This window comes from Triturus cristatus, chromosome 2_2 (genome assembly GCF_964204655.1).
Source record: "Triturus cristatus chromosome 2_2, aTriCri1.1, whole genome shotgun sequence".
NCBI classification, from domain to species: Eukaryota; Metazoa; Chordata; class Amphibia; order Caudata; family Salamandridae; genus Triturus; species Triturus cristatus.
The window spans coordinates 310,031,824-310,045,384 of record NC_140582.1 but is presented as its reverse complement, the minus strand read 5'-3'; the positions used below and the strand labels follow the sequence as shown (position 1 = coordinate 310,045,384).

The window sequence follows — 13,561 nt, the reverse complement described above, 5'->3', positions numbered from 1 at the left end:
TGCTGCCATTTGTTCCCCATCCAGTTCCAATGGGTCTCTCACCTCACTTTTGGTCAACTTAATCAGTGGCTTTGCTATCAGAGAGAAACTACTTATCCACTGACGACAATAACCCACCATCCCCAGAAACATCCTCACTTCTCTCTGGGTCATTGGGGCTCTCATTCCTCTGATAATTTTGATCCTGTCATCGGTCACCTTTCTCAGACCCTTTTCAATATTGTGTCCAAGATAATGCACCTCTTTCTTACAAAATTGCAATTTGGCTGGAGATACCTTTAACCCTCCATCTGCCAGATGATTCAGTAAAGCTATGGTATCTCCTTCACAAGCTTCACGTGTCTTCGATGCCACAAGTAAGTCATTAATATACTGCACTAGCACTGAGCTTTCAGGCATGATCAAACTCTCCAATGACTTTTTCAACAACTGATTGAATATCGAAGGACTCTCTGTATACCCCTGTGGGATACGACACCATGCTAAAATACGCTGGCCAAACCGGAATGCAAAAATCGGCTGGCTGTCATGATGCAATGGAATTGAAAAGAAAGCATGACACAAATCAATCACTGTGTACCACTCAGCATCATGTGGAATCTGATACAAAATCACTGAAGGATTTGGCACAATGGGACAACATGCCACCACAATTTTGTTAACTTTTCTCAAATCCTGTACAATCCTGAACTTTCCATTAGGTTTCTTCAGCCCCATTATCGGTGAATTACACGGGCTACTCAGTAATTCTCTCAAAACACCCTGTTGAATCATCTTGTCAATTATAGGGGTTATTCCCTCAATTATCTCTGGTGTCAGTCTGTACTGTGGGATATTAGGGTAAGTGATTCCCTCTTTCACTGAAATCTTCACTGGATCTACATTATTCATCAATCCCACATCTTCTCCAGTAAAATCCCAAACAGCTGTTTTCACTGTGTGTCTCAACTCCTGAGGCAAATCATCTGGATTAAACACAGCATATGTACCAACAATCTCACTCTCTCTATTATCTAGAGTCATCCGGTACAAAACATCCTCATCTGGTGTCTCAAAAGCTATTCCATCCGGAGTACAAAAAATTGTACAATTCATCTTGCACAATAGGTCCCTACCTAACAAGTTCACTGGACTAGTGTCACAGACAACAAATCTGTGCATGTCTGAAAATTTCCCTATTCTTACCCTTACTGGTTCGGGAAGACGAGTCTTAATCTGTGTATTGGCTACACCAACTACTTGGATTGCTTCGTCCGAGAGAGGAAGATTTCTAATATCTGCTGACCTGACAGTTGATCTCGTCGCTCCTGTGTCTACCAAAAAAGTAACACTCTCCCCATTTATTTTCCCATCTACAAATGGTCCTGCCTGGTCTATTTCTAGAGTTGCGCCAAGTATGCACTCTTCCTCCTCTCTTCGGCACCGTCAATAGTCCCCTTCAGACTCACTCCCCTCATTCTTTAACCAGTACTGCTGTACCAGGTTAGAACGTCTCGGTTTGTTTACCTGCTCATCATTGTAGAATCCTGAGTCCTGGTTATACTTTTGGGACCCTCTATTCTGCGGCAAGGGCGGTTTTGGCTCTTGACTCTGCTGTCTGACAACCTTCTGTTGTTGCTGCTGTTGATTACACCCCTCGTTCTGCACCTGTTGATTTAAGGGTTTACTTTCATTACTCACTAATGGTGGATTGGTACACTCGGATCTCCAATGCCCCAATTGTCCACAGTTGTGACAAGGGAATTTCTTTTTAGCCTCCTCTAAATTCCCCTTTCCTTTTCCAGCATATCTGGGTCTAATTCCTGGATTATTTGCCTGTTTCATCAACTGTGCTTCTTGTCTTTCAGCAACTTTCACCTGAGCCCACATTGCTTTTTCTTTCAGCTTTCTCTGTTTTGCCTCAATCTCATCACTGAAGTACTTTGCATGTCTCAAGATTTCATCAATCTTTTTACTCTGCCAGTCAACTGTATGCTCACGTATTCTTTCACTTATTTCAGGTCTCAGGCCATATACAAACCTGTAAACAAAATGACTCAAATCCTTATCACCCAGATGTTCATCTCCACTGAACTGTTTAAAAGCCAGTATCAGCCTTTCGTAAAAAGCATGAACTGATTCTTTTGCTTCCTGATGTGTTCGATCTATCTTAACCCAGTCTGTCTCTTTTGGGGGGTACTTTATTTTTCAGGAATACAATTACCTGATCATATTTCTTCATGACCTCTGGATCTGGTGCTCCTGTTTTCGGATCTCTTGGATACTCTTTAGCAGGCCAATCTACAACTATTTTACACTCAGCCCACAAGTCTGCTGGAACAATTATATCAAACAGACTATTCAGGTCAATCCACAGCACCTTTGACAATTTCACAAACCTGTCTACCTGCCTATACCACTCAACGGGCTTTTTCTCTCAGTCGAGGGAAATCATTCGTAAATGATAAAATATCCTGTCTAGTCCATGGGACATGTACATATCCTCCTCCAGGAATCTCTCTCATAGGATAAGCATCCACTGTTTTCTCCTTTTCTCTCACAGGAAAAGCTGAGTAAGTCCTGTCCACTTAATCTTCCCTTTTCTTGTACCACCTATCCTTCCACTTTTCTACATCACCCCATTTTCGCAATAAGGCAATCATTTCCTTAATCTGTCCTGTTCTGCCAGCACCATTTAGATTTTCAATATCTCTATCTGTAAAATCCACTCTGTAAGGTTTCTGCAAAGCTTTCACCTTATCCATATCAACTCCCTGTTCACTCGCTATTGCTCTTAACCTTTCATGTGTATTCTTAGCCCTCCAGGTGATGCTCTTACACATAAACAACAATTCTCCATCATGATGGTTTTTGAGTATGTCTGTAGGAATTGTCCCTGCAATAAGCTCCTCCAATTCCATGCGTAACCTGGCTACATCAATTGCCTGTGAATCTTTATCCTTCTTCTGAAGAACTTTCAACCAATCATTCAAATCTTCAGCTGTTATTTCAGTAGACCTTTTCACTGCACCCACTTGTTCTGTCATCCTCTGTGGTTCCAAAATTGTTCCACCCAAACAACCAGTATTCAATCCTGAATTAGGCTGCACATCTAATCCTCCACTACATGTGTCATGTCTCGACTGCCTTGAATCATTTCCTCCTGTTCTCATTCTTGATTCTTCCAAAGTACAAGCACCAACCAAACCATTTCCAACATAAGGAACCTTCAAACTATTTTCACCCATTCTTTGTTTATCAAAAATAGGCACAACCAGACCAATAGTTACAGGCACTGTAACTGCTTCAAGATTTTTCGTCAGCTCACGGATTTTCTCAGTCAGCTCAGATGTGGTTCTGGCTAATTCTCTTGTTTTCTCTTCACTGACTTGATTCTCTCTCTCACGCTCTCTCTCTCTCTCCCTTTCCGTGAAAGTGCTACTACTTTTCAGATCAGGTGTCACAACCTCAGTTTTAATAATTCGCAAAGTATCTCTTACAGGAGTAGAAACTGGCGTACTCTCTTCTGGTTCTGGTCTATACGGAGGTGGTCTCTTGTAAATCATGTCATCCAAGACCTCATCCTCATAATCAGTAACTCCGTACCTTCTCACTTCTGCATCAGGCACCTTTTCTGCACCTTTCCTCCCTTCCGCTTCATCAACAGTCCTCATAGGATATAATCCCTCTGACATACTAGCATCTCGCCATCTTCTCATTCGATCAAGATGAGTCTCACGATCATATTTCCTCCCAAAAAAGGACCTATAATTGCCTCCACTCCTCTGCTTTTCTCGCTCATGCACCTCATCTTCCCATTCCACCAACGCCTCAAACTGTGTCGGCCTTGGTCTAGGTTCTAGACACATCATCTTCTCTCGTAAATTTCTCAACACGGCCAGATTAAATGAACCATGTTCCGGGAATGCTAAGACACCATCATCCTTAGTATACTTAGCCCAATTATCCAACCATATACAGGTATGATACCCATATTTCGCAACCATGAAGGATGCAGGAGTTCTCGTCGGGGGTAGCAATTCACCCTCTCTAGTTATCACATTTTTATCTTTGTCGAACCACCTTTTTATTTTACCGAACAGATTTTTTCTTCCTTTCTTCCGGCTGGTAATACATTTTAACGTTTACCAATATTCTCTAGTCCCTTCCGTACAGTTGTGGATCTTTGTCCAATAACAGCGCGACTCACACTAACGCACCAATCCTGAAGCGTCGACGTCACTCTGTACATCTTCCAATCCCTGCGCGGCTCACACCAACGCACCAATCCTAGCGCGAGCACTGTTCTGAGTCACTATCCAATCACAGCGCGGTCTGAATGACGTCAGCAGTCGCTGCAAACACTTCTGCTCTGTCTCCTGTTACTCGTCTACCCCTCCCTTACAAAGCCTTTTTAGTAGACTTCGTTTCAGATTCTACAAAATCTATTAGTTACAACATATAAACATCTCCATTGTCTGCTTCGCTAACCACAGAATAGTATAGAAAATCTTTCTCACAAGAATCCCGCTTCTCTCTAGAACAGCGCTTACCTCTGCTCCACCACGGAATAATTACTTTCGTTGACACAGTAGCACATCCCTCTACTCTGCCCTTCTAACATGCATCCATTAACTGTTTCCTCTAGGACTGCTCCAAAGAGTCTTACAATCAATTAAATGCTCATACATTCACACACTTTCACACCAGAAAATGTAGCACATGCACACAGAATTCTGCCTTTCCAGAGAACAGCAAAAAATCTGTCCCACTACAGAATTATAACACACGTTAACCAAGCAGCTTACCTCTGCCCAGTTCTTCAAACAAGCTTAGAGAATACCTATTACTATTCCAGCGATAAGCTTTAACGGCAAACCATACGGATCCCTGGGACTTAAGGCCAGAGTTTCACAGATAACCTTCGCTACCATACGCACTCCTTTTATACCGAAAATATGTCCCTAATAGTAACACACAACGATGTCACTGATTCCGAACCCAGACAATGTGACGCGCAACTTCAATTGTCACACGTTTTTCCCCGCATACGTACAGGGCCAACAATCCCGTTTTTCCCGAGAGCAGCACTTACTTCCCTCTGCCCTACTACGGAACTGTCACCAGCTCCCAAGTTCCAGAAGCCGCACACACTACATAGAACTCAACACGACGACCTCAACATATAGTATTAGTACATATACCAACATCAATCAATAATCAATAAATCAAAGCCTATGTACAAGCAATCTAATCAGATCAAGACAATGATCACAACCATCATACTGCTACCAGGAAACTGCTGCAGATCGGCGCATATAAATTCTCCCTGCTTCCACGGACAGAGTAAATCTACAGTCACACGCGCAATCACTCATCATACGCTAGGGCCCATCACACTAAATTCACACTATTACTCTATCCACACTGAATATAGGAGAGGAAACCTAAACCAATCTGCATCTACAATGAGGTCAATGCGACCTTAATGACATTGCCTTGAGTCATGATTTTGAACATAAGAAATACATTTGAAACCCAATAAATGACAAAGAATAAACACCCGACACTGTAATTCAAACAAATGCCTGTTTATCTAAAATTAATTCAAATGTAAAGTCAATCATTAGCAAAATCGTTATTCTCATAGTTACCTATTCTAGCTAAACGGGACAGGACAGGTCTCTCGGTAAAGTCTCTCGAGCCGCCGTCCTCAGCATAGGAAACGTCCAAACGCGATGAAAGAATGAACCAGCGAACGAACATGGACCCTCTCTAGTCTAACATACTTATAGTGTATGTTGCAAATAAAGGTAACAAACAAATATTAGATATCTGTTGAGCCACTGAGCAGAGCGAGCAGGAAAGGAAGTCTTTTAGATACATTTAGGAAACCTCTGCTCAGGAAAAATCACAAAAATAAAAAGACGGAAGAAGGAAACTCGAGTTTGCAAATGTTTCTTTCGTAAATGCTCTTCCTTGATATCTTAGCAGAGCCACCGCAGCATTGTCATTGTTCATTGTGACTTTATCCTTGTCCAAGGACAATTGGACTCGTTCCCAGAGCTGCTGCCCTCACGGAAAACTTTCTAACCAGGCAAAGGCTGTGGTCAGGTGACTCTCGACCATGTTCAGCAAGGCCTCTCATCAAAATTCGATCACTCGAGCGCAGGCTGTAAATGGCAGCCATCTTTATTTAGGCCAAAATGGACCATCTTAATTAAAAGAGACAAAAACAACGTTACCACATCATAAAGATTGTACAGTGTTAAACCCCTCTAATACCCTTATGTGTATGTATTTATCTAGCCTTCTGCAACACAATAAAGCATTAGTACACATTATTTTAAATGCACAAACACAAAACAAATAGCATTTGTGAATAAACCGCACACTATTATTAAGCAACATATATGCATCCCACGTGTAGTTTCTCTCATTAGTAATATTGATTAGTCCAGACAAAACAAACTATTAATTAGTCATTACAAATTAGTGTTTTAAAATCATAACATATAGACGAAACTGGAGCTTTAAACTCGATAAATTTTCAACAGAAAACTCTGCTCCAGCACTTTTCTAATGTCTTCCACCTCTCTTCACTAACCATCAACCTTAGCCTTCAGGTTATGCCCTTGGAATGTGAGGTACAGCCCGCAGGGTATGCAATGCTTGAGAAAAAAAAAGGCATTAGTTACTCCAGATATGTTTTAATAGCACACTGAATGCTATACATTATGTGTACAATTGTTTAAGGCTCTAGCATGGTGGGCCAGTAGTGTAAACCCATGGCCAATGAGAGGTACCCCAATGCTGCGCAATTAATCCTCTGCAACTGACTGCATAGCTTCAAGGGGGTATGTATAGAGCTGAGACAGGGGGGACCAGACAGCAAACCAAGCCAGACAATTAAACTCAAACAAACAATCTAACAGCCAGATTGTCCGCCCATCATGTGATACAAATTCAGAAAGGAGAGAAAAATAACATGCTCTACAACTGGAATAACACAGTGGCACATGATCAAAATCATTTTCAGCACAATCGTTACATTTGTGCAATTATTTCCTCGTTAGCGTTTCCAGATTGAATTAGTTCTTAGTTGCATCTGTCCTGTTGCATCATTGAACTTGCTGACAGTGGAAACAGAAACACAAGGGATAGTCTGCTATCTAAAATAAAGAATAGAACGGAGTTAAGTGGGTTCATATCGCAAAGTAATGCATGCTGCTGGGTGAAACACAAAAGCTTTCAATTGCGGACATTTACTGCATTTGCTTATGTTGAGACTAAACAATCATTATTCAAGTTAAAAGAGAGTCCAGTGTATAAATAATGAAAAATAAGGCACTGACTAATAATTACCCACTTCAAGCAGCTCATAAAAGTGGCATTTCAGAAAGCCGTGGTGCGCTTTGATGCCGGCCGTCAAGCTGTGCAGACCAGGGCGAGTAAAAAGGTTCTGTCTCCAATTAGCATCACTTACTCACAGACGCATCCAGCCTTTACCTCAGAGCGCCTCTCTCTGAGGCCCTGCTGTTTCACTCTGTCCAGGCAGTTCTTTGTCTGGTTCTGTGCTCACGCGCGTTAAACGTGCAATAAATTAACAAACATTGGCAAAGCCAAAAGGACTCTCCTATACAGGAGGTACTGGATTTGCCAATGTGTTTAGCCCTGTTGTACACCAGCGTGGATGCTGGTCAGCATGGAGTGTGGAGTACATTGGCTAAGAGTGAAGAAGAGAGGAGAAGAGTGGCAAAGAGTAGAGTCGCGAAGAGTGGAGTAGAGTGTCGTAGAGTGGCACAGAGACGTAGAGTCGAGTGGCATACCGTGGAGTAGAGTCATACAGTGGAGTGAAGCAGAGTGGAGTAGAATCGTAGAGCGGAGTGGAGTGACGTAGAGTGGAGTAGAGTGACCTAGAGTGAAGTGGCATAGAGTGGAGTAGAGTGTTGTACAGTGGAGTGCAGGGGCGTAACGCAGGCGGTGCGGGGGGACCCCAAGCTGCAGGGGGCCCCCTCGGCACAGTACTTCTGCCTGTGCGCTCCAGAATAAATCCGGAGGGGGGCCCCTCCGTGTATATTGCAGGGGGGCCCCTTAAACTTTCGTTACACCACTGGTGAAGTGGAGTATAGTGGAGTAGAGTGTCAAAGAGCAGAGTGGTGTAGATTGTCGTAGAGAGAAGTGGCATAGAGTGGAGAAAAGTAGAGTGTCAAAGAGTTGATGGGCATATAGTGGAGTGCCGCAGAGTGAGTGGAGTGGAGTCAAGTGGTGTGGTGTAGAGTGGAGTGACGTAAAGTGAAATAAAGTGGCATGGAGTGTTGGAGAGTGGAATAGAGTGTCGGAGAGTGGCATAGAATGTCATACAGCGGAGTGGCGTAGAGTGTCATAGAGTGAAGTAAATTAGAGTGTCATAGACTGGAGGGGCATAAAGTGGAGTGGATGGAGTTGAGTGGTGTAGAGTGGAGTGGAGTAGCGTGGAGTGGCGTAAAGCAAAGTAGAGTGGCATGGAGGGTTGTGGAGTAGCATACAGTGTCATAAAATGGCATATAGTGTTGGTAAGTGGCATACAGTGTCATAGAGTGGAGTGTCATTCAGTGTAATGGCGTAGAGTAGAGTGGCATAGAGGGGAGTAGAGTGGAGTAGAGTGCCCTGTAGTGAAGTCGAAGAGAGTGGAGTATGGTAAAGTGTCGTAGAGTGGAGTAGAGTGGCATACAGTGGGGTGGCTTAGAGTGGAGGGGCATAGATTGGAAGGGCAAAGAGTGGAGTAGATTGTTGTAGAATGGAGTACTGTAGAGTGAAGTAGCGTTGTGTGGAGTATGCATTGCATGGTAACACACTGCAATTACAGATAACACATTTTCAATTGAAATGGCCATTACATTTGTAAACACAGTTTTACTGATAAAGCTATACACTGCACACATGTATAATGTGTGGAAATGGCATCATCTAGTGTACTGAGTTATTTTGATCATATTAAAATAATTGTTCCCACCACACTTCCGAATTACAAAAAAAAAGCTGCATTTGTGCTTTCCTAATTTTGATATATTCTGAACTATTTGCACAGTTCATGTACAGACATTTTAATTCTGTTGTGTGCTAGAAAAAAAACTTTTTCTTTCCTAGTACCAGGCATTATTGTCACATAAATCCTCTTATTTTGAAGTCAGAGAAGGAAAAGTAAACACCAAGCCCCCTCAAAAGACAGAGCCTGACATTTGACCTCTGTCTTTGAACACACAACAAATGTGACAAGATAAGAACAAAATGTTTGCAGAAAGGACGCTTAGTGGAAGAATACAAGTTGCGATGGTGAAGCAGCTTTGCTCCAACAGCAAACACCGAGCACATATCTAACTAACATTTATGCAGTAATTGAAAGATAGGACTGATGGAAAACAATTCTACAAGACAGGATAAACCTACGGACCACTGGAGGAGGTCACAGATGGCTCCAAAACATGACAGGAGTTGTGCGGAGACACAGTTGCAAAAATATGCAAAACAAAACAACAAAACTACAATTCAACTTACGCATTTTCAATTTTAATGCTGACGAATTGTAAAACAATCACTGTGCTCTACTTTCCTAAAAATCAGCACACAGTAACAAATATGTGTAATTTCAAAATAAACACTCACTGCTAGAACTTGCATTGTAATATGTCTGCACTCTTAGTCTATGTAATGTCAAAGCACAGCTGCGAGCAACCAGTCCTGCAAGTGTTGTGCTTTTGAGTCTGAGGATACAGATGGACATAGGATATTTGCACTTTCCCACCGTAGTCAGTGTCTGGGAGATGTGGTTTGTACACCTGCTATAAAATCCTCTGCTGTTTCCTGCTCAAACATTTCTCTTATTAATATTGTTTTATCGCACATTTACTAACAAGTGCTATGACGTAGCCAGCGCTCGCAGCGCCTTAGCACTTTTTTTCTGGCAGGAGCGAGGGGGGCAAGGAACAATGACAGGAGGGGTAGGGAAGGGAGCCAAGTAATAGCAATGGGAGAAGAGTGGATGGAGAGGCTAGCAGTAAAGCAGCAATGAAAAGGAAGCAACGAATATAGGGGAAACAAAAACGTATTTACCTGAATCGATGCGCAAGCAGTGGAAGGACACTAATACAGCAATGAATCAGTACTTGGTCCATGCTCCATGAAAGGGACAAACAGATGAAGAGAAAGTGAAACCGGCAAGTAATGAAAATGAGAAGCAAGGAAATGAGAGTGATGATGATGTCAACTCATGATAAGCAATGGGTGGGCTCTAAGTCCCCTATGGGTAAAACAAAATGTTTAGCATGCGACAGCAGACAAGGACTAAAGTACCACAGGGTTGGGGGAAAGGGAGCGGGCAAACTGTCAAAGAGGTTAAGGTGCCCACCAAACATAGCGAAGGGCATAAAACAACCAATCATGCACCCAAAACACCTTGGGCAGTACTTCACCACACAGGTACGTTTCTTTTGCAAATAACATACTTTTTATGATAGTTTTTAAACATAAAGGATTTTAGGGTTTAGGGATGGATAGAGGTAAAGGGAACTAAGAGCAATTGTAGGGTTTACAGGTGTGGAGAGGTAAAAGGGAGGCAAGGGTGATTTTAGGGTTTTGGGGTAGGTAGAAGTAAACAGAGGTAAGGGTGATTTTAGGATTTAGGTGGGTATAGGTAATGAAAGGTAAGGGTGTATATAGGGCTTAGGGTGGGAAAAGATAGAGAGAGGTAAGAGTGAACTTAGGGTTTAGGGGTGGGAAGAGGTAAAAGGAGGTAAGGGTGAATTTAGGGTTCAGCTGGGTTGAGGTAAAGAGAGGTAAGGGTGATTTTAGAGATCAGTCGTGGGTGGAAGTAAGGGAGGTAAGGTTGGCTTTAGGTTTCAGGAATAGGTAGTGGTAAAGTGAGTTAAGGCTGATTTTAGGGTTCATGAATAGGTAGAGGTAAAAAGACTTAAGGGTAATGTTAGGTTTCATGGATGGGTAGAGGTAAAAGATTTTAGAGCTCTGGAATAGGTAGAGGTAGGGACATAACAGTGATTTTAGTGTTCAGGGATGGGTAGAGAGGTAAGGATGCTTTCACGGTTTGGGGGCGAATAGAGGTAAAGGGGGTAAGGGTAATTTTAGGGATCAGTGGTGGCTATAGGTAAAGGGAGGTAAGAGTACATTTAGGGTTCTGGGTGGGTAGAGGTAAAAGGAGGTAAGGGTGAATTTAGGGTTCCAGTTGGGATGAGATAATGGGAGATGAGGATGCATTTTTATGGTTCTGGATGGGTCGAGGTAACAGGAAGCAATGGTGATTTGTGGGTTCGAGTGGGTAGGGGTAACAGGAGGTAAGGGTGATTTAATGTTTCAGGGCAGGGAGAGGTAAGGTGATTTTAAGTGTTATGGGGTGGATAGAGATAAATGGAGGTAATGGTTGATTTTAGTGTTTACGAATGGATAGCTGTAAAGAGGTAAGGATGACTTTAGGGTGCAGGGATGGGGAGAGGTAAAGTGAAGTAAAGGTGACTATAGGGTACTTTGTTTTAGAGGTAAAGGGAGGTAAGTGTGATTTTAGGTATATGTGGTGGGTGAAAATATAGGAACGTAAGGTTGATTTTAGGGTTCAGGAATTGGTAAAAGGAGGTGACGGCTGACATTAGGGTTTAGGGATGGGTAGAGATAAAGGGAGGTAATAGAATTTAGGTTTCAGGGATGAGTAGAGGCAAAGAGACGCAAGGGTGATTTTAGGGTTCAGGGATGGGTAGCGGTAAAGGGTCATAAGCAAAAGCATTACACAAAATTATGGGGGCCCCACTGCAGAATGTAATGAGGAGCCCGGCATCTACCAGACTGCATAGATATTCAATGGATTTGGGCTCAATGGGGGCCGGAGCAATTGCCCCCCCCAACACCACTCCACCCCCCCTGTCGCAGGGCCTGCATTAAAACCCTGGCATAGACACCTGGGTACCTTTTGCTGGGCCTCTGCTACAAATATTAAATTAACAGTATTGCTTTGCTTTTCTGTTTTTATCTGCTAGGGGAAGCAGAGTGACTCTACCGAGCATTTATATGTTTCTTATTCCATGCCATTGCATACATTCTGTCGGGCATTCAATTGCATGGCTTAAGGGTGGCTTAAGGGTGGAGGTGGGGCTCTCCTCAGGGCGGAGTGGGGGCCCCTTTAAAGAAAGGAATCCTGGCCTGCACTGCGGGGGCAGCAGTGGACTCTGTTATGCCCCTGACATAAGGGTGATTTTAGGGTTCAGGTATGGCTGTAGGTAAAGTGAGAGAATGTTGATTTTACGGACCAGGGATGGGTAGAGGTAAGGATGCTTTTAGGGTTAGGGGTGGATAGAGGTAAAGGGAGGTAAGGGTTAGGGTTCAGGGGTGGGTAGAGGTAAAGGGCGGAAAGGGTAATTTGAGGTTCCAGGATGGGTAGAGGTAACGGGAGGTAAGGGTGAATTTAGGGTTTCAGGGTGGGTAGAAGCAATGGGAGTTAACAGTACTTTTAGCTTTTGAGGGTGAGTAGAGATAAAGGGTGGCAAGGGTGATTTTAGGGTTCAGGGGAAAATAGAGATAAAGGGAGGTAAGAGTGAGTTTACGGTTATGGGGCAAGTAGTGGTAACAGGACGTAATGTTGATTTTAGGGTTTGAGGAATGGGTAAAGGTAGAAGGAGGTAAGGGTGATTTTAGGGTTCAGGAATGTGTAGAGGTAAAGTGAGGTCATGGTGATTTTAGTGTTCAGGGGTAGGTAGAGGTAGATGGAGCTATGGGTGATTTTAGGATTACAGATAAAGGGAAGTAAGAGGGATTTTATGGTTCAGGTTTGCGTAGAGGTAAAGTTGATTTTAGGGTTTTGCAGCAGATAGATGTAATAGAAGGTAAGGGTGATTTAAACATTTCGATGTGGGTAGAGATAAAGGAAGGTAAGGGTAATTTTAGGATTCAAGGATGTGTAGAGGTTAAGTGAGGGAAAGGTGATTATAGGGTTATCAGCCGGGTACAGGTAATGGGAGGTAATCGTGAATTACAGGTTTGGGTGAGTAGAGGTAAAAGAAGGTAAGGGGGTTTTATGGCTCAAGGGTGGTTAGAGGTAAAGGCAGGTAAGGGTGAAATATAACCCTTTTAAAAACACTGCATGTTTTGTGATGAATAAACCTTGCTCTAAATGATAAAAGAGGTAACCAACAAATGTGAGGGAAGGGTGATTTTAGGTTTCATGGGTAGGTAGAGGAAAAGGGTGATTGAGGGTGATTTTAATGTTCAGGGATGAGTGGAGGTAAAGTGAGGTAAGGGTGAATTAAGGATATGGGGAGTATAGAGATAAAGAGAGGTAAAGGGATTTTAGAGCTCATGTGTGTCTAGAGGTAAAGAGTGATTTTAGGGTCTAGGGGGTGAGAAGAGGTAAAGGGGGTATGTGGGATTTTTAGTGTTCAGGGGTGGGTAGAGGTAAAGGGACGTAAGGGTGAATTTAGGGTTCAGGGATTAGTAGCGGTAGAGGAGAAGGATGATTTTAGGGTTCGGAGATGGGTAGACGTGAAGGGAGGTTAAGGTGATTTTAGAGTTCAGGAATGGGAAGAGCTAAAAGGAGGAAAGGGTG

The 13,561-nt window shown here is 42.9% G+C and overlaps 1 long non-coding RNA gene across 3 annotated transcripts in view; it reads right to left on the bottom strand.

The window, feature by feature from the left end:
- LOC146862169 (uncharacterized) overlaps positions 1-13,561 on the bottom strand; it is a 334,729-nt gene that overhangs the window by 186,876 nt on the left and 134,292 nt on the right. Inside the window, exon 5 of one of the 3 annotated variants that reach the window (XR_014978390.1) lies at positions 6,728-7,151. The exons of the other annotated variants lie outside the window; for them this stretch is intronic. This is a non-coding gene — a long non-coding RNA (uncharacterized LOC146862169). Of the gene's footprint in view, positions 1-6,727; positions 7,152-13,561 lie in introns of those variants that run through there. 3 annotated transcript variants of the gene reach the window in all.